Source organism: Lissotriton helveticus, chromosome 7 (assembly GCF_964261635.1).
Source record: "Lissotriton helveticus chromosome 7, aLisHel1.1, whole genome shotgun sequence".
In the NCBI taxonomy this organism is placed as follows: Eukaryota; Metazoa; Chordata; class Amphibia; order Caudata; family Salamandridae; genus Lissotriton; species Lissotriton helveticus.
The window spans coordinates 1949692016-1949704422 of record NC_136068.1 but is presented as its reverse complement, the minus strand read 5'-3'; the positions used below and the strand labels follow the sequence as shown (position 1 = coordinate 1949704422).

The 12407-nt window shown below is 45.5% G+C and overlaps 1 pseudogene across 1 annotated transcript in view; it reads left to right on the top strand.

Moving 5' to 3' along the window:
- LOC144770965 (uncharacterized) overlaps positions 1–12407 on the top strand; it is a 191026-nt pseudogene that overhangs the window by 43736 nt on the left and 134883 nt on the right. The window contains exon 3 of the transcript XR_013599072.1: positions 9–119. The product of XR_013599072.1 is annotated as an uncharacterized LOC144770965 (transcript). The remainder of the gene's footprint in view (positions 1–8; positions 120–12407) is intronic.

Sequence of the window (12407 nt, the reverse complement as noted above, 5' to 3'; positions counted from 1 at the left end):
TCGTACAGGTCCTCTGATTGCCACTTCTGTCTTTTCTTTAAGACCACAGCCAAAGGATGACTTGTGCGCTGTGGACATTCAGGACTTGGAAATAAAGGGCAGTGTCAATCCTCCTTCACGTGAGTAGTAAATGGAGGAGGGATCCATTGGTATCTAAGAGAGAAGGGTTGGGGGATTGTCCACACTTCGTGTTTTTTGGAATGTATAGATTGGGCCCTCGCCAGTTCATCAAGCGTGCCATGACTCTGGTGTGCTACCGTCAAAGGACCAGCTGGAATATGGTTTATTCTCTCCCTCTCTCTCCCTCTCTCTTTGTCTCTCTCTCTCTCTCTCCCCCTCTCTCTCTCTCTCTCTCCCTCTGACTCCCTCTCTCTCTCTTCCCTTCTCTCCTTTCCATCTTTTTCTTTCTGCCCCTCTCCCTTTTGTTGTCTCTTCCTCTCTCTCTTCCTATTTCTCTCTCCCTATTTTTCTCTCTCCCCCTCTCCCTCTCTTGCCCTCTTCCCTCTCTCTCCCTCTCTCTCTCCTGCTCTCCATCCCAACTCTCTCTCCGTCACTTAAGAAACCCCCCTCCTCCCATCTGCCCTCCCCACGGAGCTTCCCAGCATTCAAATAAAAACGCACCATGCCTGCATGTACTCTGTTAGCAACTTTGTGTCCTTTTAAGACTACAAATAAATAATTAATTCAAATGTGAGATCAGCTCCTTTATAGTGGTCGTAGGTGCCAGTTTGCGCTTAGTCCTGTTAGGTTCAGGGTCATTCTCTAGATTATATAAGCGGTCTTTGATAGACGTTCTTGTTGTGTTCCCTACTGGGCCCCACTCAATCTTTATGATCCAATGGTCCATGTGAGAGAGCCCCTGGATTGAAAGGCGTCCGTCATGCACTTGAATCATTTGCAAGTGGTCCTAAGTCGAATGCGTACTCCTGTCCATCGCCTTCCACCGAGGCTTAGTCCATTTGTACATGTTGTGCACTGAGCCTGAATTCCCAGATTTGAAGTGCGCTCAAGTCTCAGCATTTTAAACCAGCTCTTACTGTTCTCTGTCAGACATGTTCTTGCATGAAACTCACATTTTGCAGTTTGTGGGGTCCACATAGGAGAATGCAAAGCAATATTACAAAATTATAGAACCACATAAGAAGCCCAGCATTTTATGTATTTAACAACTGCACAATATGCCAGGTCCAGAGTCTGTTTACAAATAAACATAAATGTATACAATCATACGAGTGCATGTGATGTGTACTGAAATGTTGTCTAAGACCTCAAGTGCATGTGACATGTACTGAAATGTTGTCTAAAAGCTCAGGTGCCTGTGACGTGTACTGAAATGTTGTCTAAGACCTCAAGTGCATGTGACAATCAATCAATCAAATCAATCAGGTGTTTGTTAGGCGCGACTATTCATCCGTGAGGGTCTCAAGGCGCTGGGGGAGGGGGGTGCAAGTTCCAGTCCATCAAGGTGGGGGTCTGTTGAAGAGCCAGGTTTTGAGGTTTCTTGTGAAGATGGGGAGCGATGTTGTCGGTCTGAGGTGAAGCGGAAGGTCATTCCAGGCTCTGGGCGCGAAGAAGGAGAAGGAGCGGCCTCCCGATCTGGTCTTTCTAGTGCGGGGGACCACGGCGTAGGAGAGCTGGGCTGATCGTAGGGTCCTTTGGGGTGCGTGGAATTTGAGTTGGCTGTTCGGGTGTGCTGGTCCTGTGTCGTGGAGGACCTTGTGTGCGTGGGTGATAATCTTGAAGGTGATTCTAGCCTCGATGGGGAGCCAGTGGAGTGTGCGCAGCTGCTGGGAGATGTGGCAGTGTCTTGGCAGTGTTGGGTTCATTGGATATGGAGAGGACAAGTTGGGTGTCGTCTGCGTATGACACAATGTTGAGTCCGTAGGTTCTGACGATGGGGGTGAGCGGAGCCATGTAGACGTTGAAGAGCGTGGGGCTGAGGAAGGGCCCCTGGGGGACTCTGCAGGTGGTGGGTGTAGGGTCTGAGAGAAAAGGGGGGTGTCTGACCCGCTGCATTCTGCCGGAGAGGAAGGAGTGGATCCAGTCGAGAGCCTTGTCCCGGATCCCTGCATCGTGGAATCCCTGCATCGTGTAGGGTGCGGTGCAAGACTGTGTTGAACGCCGCTGAGAGGTCGAAGAGGATGAGGGCTGCTGTTTCTCCTCTGTCCAGTAGGGAGCAGATGTCGTTTGTTGCAGCGAGGAGGGCGGTTTCTGTGCTGTGTTTTTTTCTGAAGCCGGATTGGGAGGAGTCGAGGATGTTGTGTTCTTCTATGAAGGTGGCGAGTTGGCTGTTGATGGCTTTCTTGATGACTTACGCTGGGAACGGGAGCAGGGAGATAGTTCTTTTTATTATTATATATTTTTATTAAGTATAACACAAGAGTAGAAATGTACATTTCGGGTATCGTTGGTAGAACATATTACAGTGGCGAACGGGCAGAAGAAATGAAGAAACATGGTACAATTGTAGGCATCCGGACAGTATCAGTACCAGCCGGAGCTGGGTCAAAACAATACAATACAAATAATCATAAGCAAACATTATCAGAATCCGCCCACCATGGATACAGGATATAGTAATGGACACTCGACACCCGAATATGCATAACAACAGGCTCAGGAGAATATGCCACATCTCTTGTGAAGAAGGGAAAAGGGAAAAAGATAGGTCATAGAACAAAATAAAGGAAAAATAAACCCCCCCTCCCTCAACCCCCCACCCTGCACCCCTGCGGATGGCTACGACCTAACCCCACTAGCAGCGTGCCTGTCGCCCCCTTGTGGTATAGGGTTCAAATCAGGCCTACATACTCTGCTAAACTCTCGAACACCTTAGTATAGAAGTTGGCACGGACACTGGAAAAGGTAAAAGACAAGTTTATTAAGACCCCATGGGGTGGTGATACATTCCTACAGCACCCTTCGGCAATGTAAGAAGTAGCACACCGAACATCGATGCGCGACCTCTTTTATACAGTTTAATAGCAATAAAAAGATAGGCGGGTACAAGTTACACATTTTAGGTACATATAAGGTCATTTTTGGAACACAGCCAACATGTGGGAGGAGTTTCAACAGCACTGGTCAGTTAGTGTGAACATTCCTAAAGAGTGACCAATTGGTGCGTAGTGCGCATGTGCGCTTGACCAGTACTAAAAATAGCCTGTTGCCGAGCAGACTAGTGACCATGGGTATCGAGAAAGGACGAAAGGGCACACTGACCACGAGGCAGCGTTCATAGGAAACGGAAGTCAGAGGGATTCAAAATGGCCCCCGTTCGTTTTGGTCAAGTTAACAGAAAAGACCGTGTAGCTGTGCTAAACGCTAACTCAGGAGCTGCCAAAACACGACAGACGGCCCTTTTAGCGTTTAGCAAAAGCTACCTCATAGTGAACGTAGTCGGAATGTTCATCCTCAATGTCAATAGCCATTATTTTCAATACTTCATCATTGATCATTTTCTCTTGCTTGACAATAGCTCGTTTGGACGGAATACAGGCTGTGATACATACAGAACATAATGTAGGGCCACATTGAATACATAAACAAAGGAAAAATAGTACTCCAATAAAAACACAGAGAATCGTTAATAATTTCCAACCCCAAGTACTAAGCAGGGTCCAGAACCAACCAGAAAAGGTCCATGTTCCATTTTCTGGGTGGATCTCAGCAGCTATCTTATGTAATTTTGTAATCGAATCATATACAGAAGGTGAGTTATCTGGTACGTAAACGCAACAACTACTTCCGATGACGCGGCATGCTCCACCCCTATCAGCTAGTATCACATCTAGAACCATTCGATTCTGGAGCGCCACAATTCTGGTAATTTGTAATTCCTCAGTAATATTCCCTAAAGCAGAGGCAGTTTCATTAGCGACGGCTTCCACCACACGTGTAAGCCGCCTTATCTTCCTGCTATTCAGTGCAGCTCCTACGAATGAAAATAACCCCAAATTGAAATCTACATATTGTTGTAATGTGGTATCAGTCTGGTCTATTTCATCAAGATCTATTGTTCGTTTTACTCTGTTCAGTATGAAATCATGGTACAGAACATAATCATTGTGGTACATGGGAGGAGCAATAAATACAGGTGGTAATACAAAAGCTATATAACACGTTCCTAACCATCCCAACGGTAGACGATGGTATCCCTTATTTCCACAAATGAAATATGTGTTACGTGAAGCTACAAATGCAATTCCAGTTGGTGTATCAAAGGTAAGTGTAATATTACATTCACTGCGGCCTACAGGGATTGTACCTTTATTTCTAATACACAAATCTGCTTTTGTATCGATAACGGTTATTATATGCATGCTCGTCACATTTATAAGTCTTTGATTCGTATATACACGAGGTGTAGAAACATTGTCCGGACGATATTCTTCCCATTCGAATTTAGTTCCTTCAGCGTGTGGATAGCCATCTTTATCGTTATAGCATATTTTATTCAACCGAAAAAGTAATCCACCTTTCGTTGGCCATCGCAGAGTAAAAAGAAGAGTGTACCAAGCATGACAAGAACCATTATGAGAAAACGGGAGAGGAATGAGTGGTGTTCCTCCCTTCTTCTGGTGTCCGGGCAACATTCCACATACCCAACAATTGGACGTGTTGGTCATATTATGAGTATGATGCAAAATCTTAATAAAGCTGTTGTTCAAATAAGTCTGCCTATGTCTTTCTTCGTGAAAAGGCAGAGTGAAATGAAAATGTTCAGATGGACTTGGAGTGGTGGGCAGCAAATGTTCTCGTACAGGAAACAATAGTTCTATAGTCCAGGCTAATACTGCGATCACCACTACGGTCAAGACAAACAAAACAGCACCAAGAATTCTCCCTTTTTGTGTCGAAGGAGATGCCATAGTTCACAAAACAATACTCTTCACAAGCAACACTAAGCGAAAAAAAATAAAACGATGGTTCTGAACCGAGGCTGCCGTTGATTTGTTCTCCGGGATTCAAGACGGGTGTCGCTACACTGGGCAGAACTGATCCCCCCCCCTTGATATTCCCGGCTTCCGTTTCACAAACCTCAGAGCGGTTACCAACCAGTTTCAAAAACACAAAAGGAATCTTATTTCCTGGGGCGTAGATTGTACTTCACTTTATCTGAAACAACGTGGTCCGGGAAGGCTCCCTCCAATTCATCAGGCGTGACAGCTGGGCTCTTTTCTGTATCCAAAATCTTTCTGTAGTCGGATAGCACCACAGGGCTCACCAGATCCGGAGAGACACGTCGGCAATGCGTTGAATGTATCCACCGCTTCTTGTTGGTGACTCTCACAGCAGTTCGCGTAGCCAGCAGCACTTGCTCAGGGCCATGCCATCTCGGTTCCAAACTGCTGGATCGCTCAAATACTTTGACCATCACGTGGTCTCCAGGGCGGAGATCGTGAGCCTCACCAGTGGAGTTATCAGGGAGCGCCTCTCGAACCTGTTGATGAATAGAAAGCAAATCATTTGTTAATCGTGCCAGATAATCGTTCATCATTATACAAGGCATATCATGTATCAAACGAGGCTTTGGAACCCCCCAAATATTCATAGGCCTTCCAAACACCACTTCGTAGGGTGTGAGGCCAGATCGAGAATGTGGCACTGACCGAATGGACAGCAATGCCAGAGGCAAAGCGTCCGGCCATTTCAGAGATGTCGATGCCACTATCTTTGCTAACTTCAGCTTCAGAGTTGCATTGTATCGTTCTACTAAACCTGCTGATTGCGGATGAAAGACAGCATGGAATCGTTGCTTGATTCCCAATCCCTTCAGGACATATTCCACTACTTTTCCAATGAAATGAGGGCCATTATCACTCCACATAAGTTTACAAACTCCGTAGCGCGGGAAGTATTCCTTGAGTAACACCTTAGCTGTTGTCAATGCTGTATTGTCTTTCGTAGGGTAAGCCTCAATCCATTTGCTGAAGGCACACACCACTACTAGGACATACTTGAGATTATTACAGCGCTCCAGCTGGATGTAATCCATTTGTAGTACTTCGAATGGTGCAGTAGGTGGAACAAACCCACCTTTAGGAGTATGAGTCCCTTGTCCAGGATTGTGCTGCAAACATATCAGACAGGTCTGCACTACTCTCTTAGCCGTGCTAGCAATGTCAGCATTTTCCCAAACTCGTGTAAGCAATTTAGTAATTGCGAGAGCTCCAATGTGTGCCAGCCCGTGTGTCATTTGCACCATTGTTTGTAAATAGGCCATGGGTAGTTTCCATCTCTCCATATCTTTACTACGCCAGCAACCCTCATCATCCAATACTCCTTCAGTGGCCCATTTCACAAGTTCTGCCTCTGATGCTGACTTCTGTATATCTAATATTTCTTCTCTAGCATCATGCCACCGTTCAGCTTGTGACTTCACCACATACATGGGGAAATTATTTTGCAGCATAGCGGTCTCTCTTGCAATACGGTCTGCAAAAGCATTGCCTTGTCCTATTTTGTCCGTCACCTTTTTGTGTGCACTGCACTTGACTATTGCAACTTTCTCTGGGCATAACAGTGCATTAAGGAGATCGCGTACCAATTCTCCATGCATGATGTGTACTCCGTGTGAAGTCAGGAATCCTCGTTCCTTCCAAAGTAGGCCAAAATCATGCACTACTCCAAAAGCGTAACGACTATCCGTGTAAATGTTCACACATAGTCCAGCACTTAACTCACATGCCTTCGTTAAGGCTATCAACTCAGCTGCTTGAGCCAATTTTTGGGGTATCCGTGCTGCTTCTACCACAGTCTTAAGTGTCGTGATCGCATAAGCTGCGGAAGTCGTACCATCTGGTAACCTCACGCACGATCCATCAACCCACAGTTCCCCATCTACATCTGGAAATGGCGTATCCTGTAAGTCGATACGACCCTTTGTCTGTTCCTCAGTCAGAAAAACACAATCATGTTGTTCTTCCTTCTGGGTCTCAGCAACAGGGTCCGGCAATAAAGTAGCAGGATTTAGTGTTGCACATCGTTTTAGTGTGATGTGAGGCGCCAACAACGTTAGCTCATATCCTGTCAGACGGGCACTGGTTAGATGCTGCGTTTTCGTTTGATTCAGTAACACATCTACCGCATGGGGAACTAGCACCAACAATTTGTGCGACAAAACTATTCCCTCACTTTGTCGTATCGCAACTGCTGTTGCTGCAACTGCTCGAAAACATCCAGGCAATCCTCGAGCCACAGGGTCGAGTACCGCCGAGAAGTATGCACAAGGCCTCTGTTTGTCTCCGTGTGTCTGCACTAAGACTGACAATGCGCACCCATCCTTCTCGTGTACATATAATGTGAAAACCTTCGTGTAATCAGGTGTACCTAACACTGGTGCAGAACAAAGAGCTTGTCTCAATTGTTCAAAAGCATTCTGACATTCATCCGTCCATTCAATGGGAATCGGTGTATCTTTAGACAACAATGCTAACAATGGTTTAACAATATGTGAAAAACCCAATATCCATTGCCTACAAAAAGACGTCAAACCTATAAAGGCGCGAACATCCTTCTGAGTGCGAGGGACTGGAGTATCTAGAATTGCTTGAATTCGATCTGGTGTCAATGCACGGCCCTCCTTAGACAAAAGATGACCGAGGTAGGTCACCTTTGGTCTACAATATTGCAGCTTTTTCTTCGAAACTTTATGATTATGTTTGGCCAGGAAGGAAAGCAAGGAAAAGGTACTCTTCTCACATTGTTCTGGCGTGTCTGCAGCAAGTAAGATATCATCTACATATTGAATGAGAACCACTCCCTCCTGTAAGTCAAAGGAATCAAGCTGTCTTTTTAATGCCTGACTATAAATGCTAGGACTTTCAGTATAGCCTTGAGGAACTCGACAGAATCTGTACGATTTATTAGACAAACAGAGGCCTTGTGCATACTTCTCGGCGGTACTCGACCCTGTGGCTCGAGGATTGCCTGGATGTTTTCGAGCAGTTGCAGCAACAGCAGTTGCGATACGACAAAGTGAGGGAATAGTTTTGTCGCACAAATTGTTGGTGCTAGTTCCCCATGCGGTAGATGTGTTACTGAATCAAACGAAAACGCAGCATCTAACCAGTGCCCGTCTGACCGGATATGAGCTAACGTTGTTGGCGCCTCACATCACACTAAAACGATGTGCAACACTAAATCCTGCTACTTTATAGTAGTTGCCGTCGGTGGAACCAACGTAAGCAATGTGGTGATGTCAGACACCACCGGATACTGAGGCACTACTATCTTGTTTATTTCCCTCAAATCAATAATGAAACGGTAAACCTTAGCATCTGTATCTCTTTTAAGGATTGGTAAAATTGGGCTATTACAAACATTGTAGGGGACTTCCTCAACTACTCCTGCCGAAATTAAATCATCTACAATGTGTATCAAAGCAAGTTCACCTTCTCTAGAAATCTTATATTGTGGGACACGTGGCAGAGATACTCCCTCCTTTACAGTAATACGCACTGGAGGAATTATCATCTGCCCTACATCCGTATCGGAAGTGGCCCACAACGTTTTCGGTAAGGAGGCCAGAACTTCAGATTCATGGAGAAAACACACTCGCTCTAATTCCGGGTAATTCTCATTCAACACAACTCGCACTCCTTCTGGGGCACAGCGAATAGTAGCTCGAAAGTGTTTTAACATATCGAGTCCAATAATATTATCTGGTGTATTTGGAGACAACAAAAAGGGACAAGGGGCAGCAAATTTATCAACATGAAATGTAACTGGTTGAGACAGTGGGCTAGAAGTAGGTGTTCCATCGAACCCTATTGCTGTAATTACCTCGCCAGACAGGGGAGCCCTTGGAACCAAGTATTTGGACAAAGCGCTACGAGTAGCTCCTGTATCGACCAGAAATTGATCAGTGGAACCCAGAACATGTGCTTCTATGTATGGACCCCTTTGATCAACTGGTACCTCAACCGATTCCACACCCCATCCTACGCAATCCTATGCGTAATGCTCATCCCGTAGTTCAGCCGGACCACCCTCATTTATCTGATATTGATTGCGATTATCAAACGTATTATAATCTGACTGACCACGACCCCTTGCTCCATATCCCCCACGATCATTCGTGCCATAACCTCCTCTTGACCCTCCATAATAACTTCTAGACCTTCCACTTCCTCGTCCCCTCAAATTACGCTGCTCTCGAAACACCGGACAGTCTGCAATCCAATGCCCAAACTGTTTGCAGTATGCACATTGATTCACAGAAATGTCAGAACGAGGGGGAGGAGCATTACTGTACGATCCTCGCCCCCCTCTATTGTTCCCTCTCGTAGCCTGAACCTGAGCTAACATTACCTTCGTTTTCAATTCCTTCGCCTTCTTTTCACTACTTTCTTTCGCCTCCAATTCCTGTCTTTCATAATATTGAGCCATAGTCAATAAAGAAGCAGGGGTTGCTGTGGTCCATGAACTTTCACTCGCTTTTAATCGTTTCGCAATCTCCGGTAGGAGATTAGCTACATACTTATCAACGAATAGATGCCTGCCAGTATCTTCTGTCAATAATTGACCACTGTAATCATGGAACGCTTCCTCGAAGCGAGAGAAAAAATCGGAAACTGATTCATCCGCTTTCTGCTTACAAGAGGCTAATATAGTCCAATCAATCTTTTTAGCGGGGGCAAGAGTTTTTAGTTTTGTCAGTATGGCCCCTGGAAGGTCTAATATTAATTGACACGGCTTACATGCTGGTTCTCTATCTAAATCAGCCTGAACAAGATCTTTCCAAGTGGCCCCGAGAGTCGTGAGGTCATCAAACCTACGAATCGCTCTCCACATATCAGGGGGCAATATCAACCCGAAAAATAGATCAATATCAACTAACGTCATGATACACGAAGAAATTGCACTTTCAACATTTTCATAAAAAGCCGCAGGGTTTTTACGGGGATCAGGTAAAGCATTCTTAAGCGCCATGACATCTGCTCTATTCCAAGGCGTATAAACCCAATTATATACAAAATACCCTTTCGCGTCTTTGGATCTTTTATCATCATCTGTGCCATCCCCTTTATGAGGGACATATAAAGGCGCAGCTTCTCGCATAGGTCTAACATTAATCGCAGCGATCTTATCTGTTTCAAAGATAGGGCATTCTTTGGATATCCCCGTCGCTCCGGACGCAGACGAATTCTTCGACTTTGCCACCTCCCGTAGTCGTGTCGCCTCATTACGTAGTTCAATCAAATGCTTGAAGAAGTCGTCCGCATCTGAAAGAACAAAAAGACCTTTACGAAAATTCTCACGACTCTTGGATATCTCCTTTGGTTCTAACTCGAGAGAATATTTTCTATACCGCTCAACAACTTCATCTCCAAAATGATCTAAAAAATACAGTCGTTCCTTATCAGGCCACTGTTCCATTTGTTTAGTAACATCAGAAATAGTAACAGTATTAATATTTAGCTTTCGTGCAACTGAGCGTAATTCCGCAGCTCGTTCCGCATGTAACCTGGTACGCTGTGTTCGATCACTATCCTCGTCCGAGTCCTCGTTCGGAGCCGTAGGTACGACGTACGGAGGCGGACAACGATCTAGTAAGGAAAAATCATCTATTTCATTAGTAAGGACCGGATAAAGAGGACGCCTGATAGGGAATTGACCATTAACCTGTAAATTTCGTTCTCGTCTCTCCCTCTCTTTCTTTTCCTGTAATTCCTTCTCCTGCAGCTGTAAAGCTTTGTCATGTGCAGCCTTCTGCTGCACTTTCTCCGCCAAGGCTACCTCACGCTTCGCTCGTTCACGCACCTCTTTCTCCCACATACGCACACAATCAAACATATCTTGCCTAGACCTTCGCTGAAACAAACACTGTTCTACATACTGTACCTTTCGAAGGTCAAACGACCCATATAGTGGCCACTGTAATTCACGATCAGTTTTAGTATACTTATGCCATAATGTACTATACATTATTGGTGGAATACCGAATTTGACATACATTTCACGATTTGGAGTCCCCTCTGGGGGAGCCGGCTGTTTTGCACTTAATCGATAATTGGTACCATTTTCAGAACAGCACATCCTACGGAGTGTGCTAAAAACAGGCATGTTTCAAAAAGTACCACGAAAACGCGATACTACAAAAATGCCACCTAACACGGTGCACTGTTCAAATCAAATAAATCAGAGAAATATCCCTACATGCCTGCCTATGTGAGGTGCACTTCACATATTCAAATTCAAATTCAAAGATTCAAAACGTTAGCTAACAAATTCAAATTCAAATTCAAAGTTTCAAAAAGCCACAGTAAGTGTCAGTAGACTACCTCACCAATCAAAAGCTTACCAATTTTCTTTTCAAACGTCCAAAGTCCAACTGCCAAGTTCTGTGGTCAAATCAGCCAAAACGGCACATCACGACAATCCAAGATCAGAATCTCAGTCGAAGACCGGCGCCACCTGGAAGGTCAGATCGGAAGGACGGGAAAACACACCGTGGGTGCCGAGACTCGGGTCACTCAGTGGCAGCGTACGCGTCCATGGCGAGTTTCCTGACCTTCGTCACGACCTCTCCTTCGGGCATCCGAGTCGCCGATGAGTCCCTTCGTGGTCGCCAATTGTGGTATAGGGTTCAAATCAGGCCTACATACTCTGCTAAACTCTCGAACACCTTAGTATAGAAGTTGGCACGGACACTGGAAAAGGTAAAAGACAAGTTTATTAAGACCCCATGGGGTGGTGATACATTCCTACAGCACCCTTCGGCAATGTAAGAAGTAGCACACCGAACATCGATGCGCGACCTCTTTTATACAGTTTAATAGCAATAAAAAGATAGGCGGGTACAAGTTACACATTTTAGGTACATATAAGGTCATTTTTGGAACACAGCCAACATGTGGGAGGAGTTTCAACAGCACTGGTCAGTTAGTGTGAACATTCCTAAAGAGTGACCAATTGGTGCGTAGTGCGCATGTGCGCTTGACCAGTACTAAAAATAGCCTGTTGCCGAGCAGACTAGTGACCATGGGTATCGAGAGAGGACGAAAGGGCACACTGACCACGAGGCAGCGTTCATAGGAAACGGAAGTCAGAGGGATTCAAAATGGCCCCCGTTCGTTTTGGTCAAGTTAACAGAAAAGACCGTGTAGCTGTGCTAAACGCTAACTCAGGAGCTGCCAAAACACGACACCCTAAACTACACCCCAAGGAAGGGAAAAGATGGAGGAGGAATGTCATACGATACGATGCGGGCTCCCGGACTCCCCTCCCCCCCGCCGTGAGCAGATGTTCCCTACCATGGTACTAAGCGAGGTAAAGCAGACTTGTAAGCAAACTGGTAGGGAAACCACCAAAACAGAAAAGATCATCCCGCCCGGCCCCAGACACCACAGAGGCAACAAATCCCATTGTCGAACACAGTCAGTACACCAAACCCAAAAAAG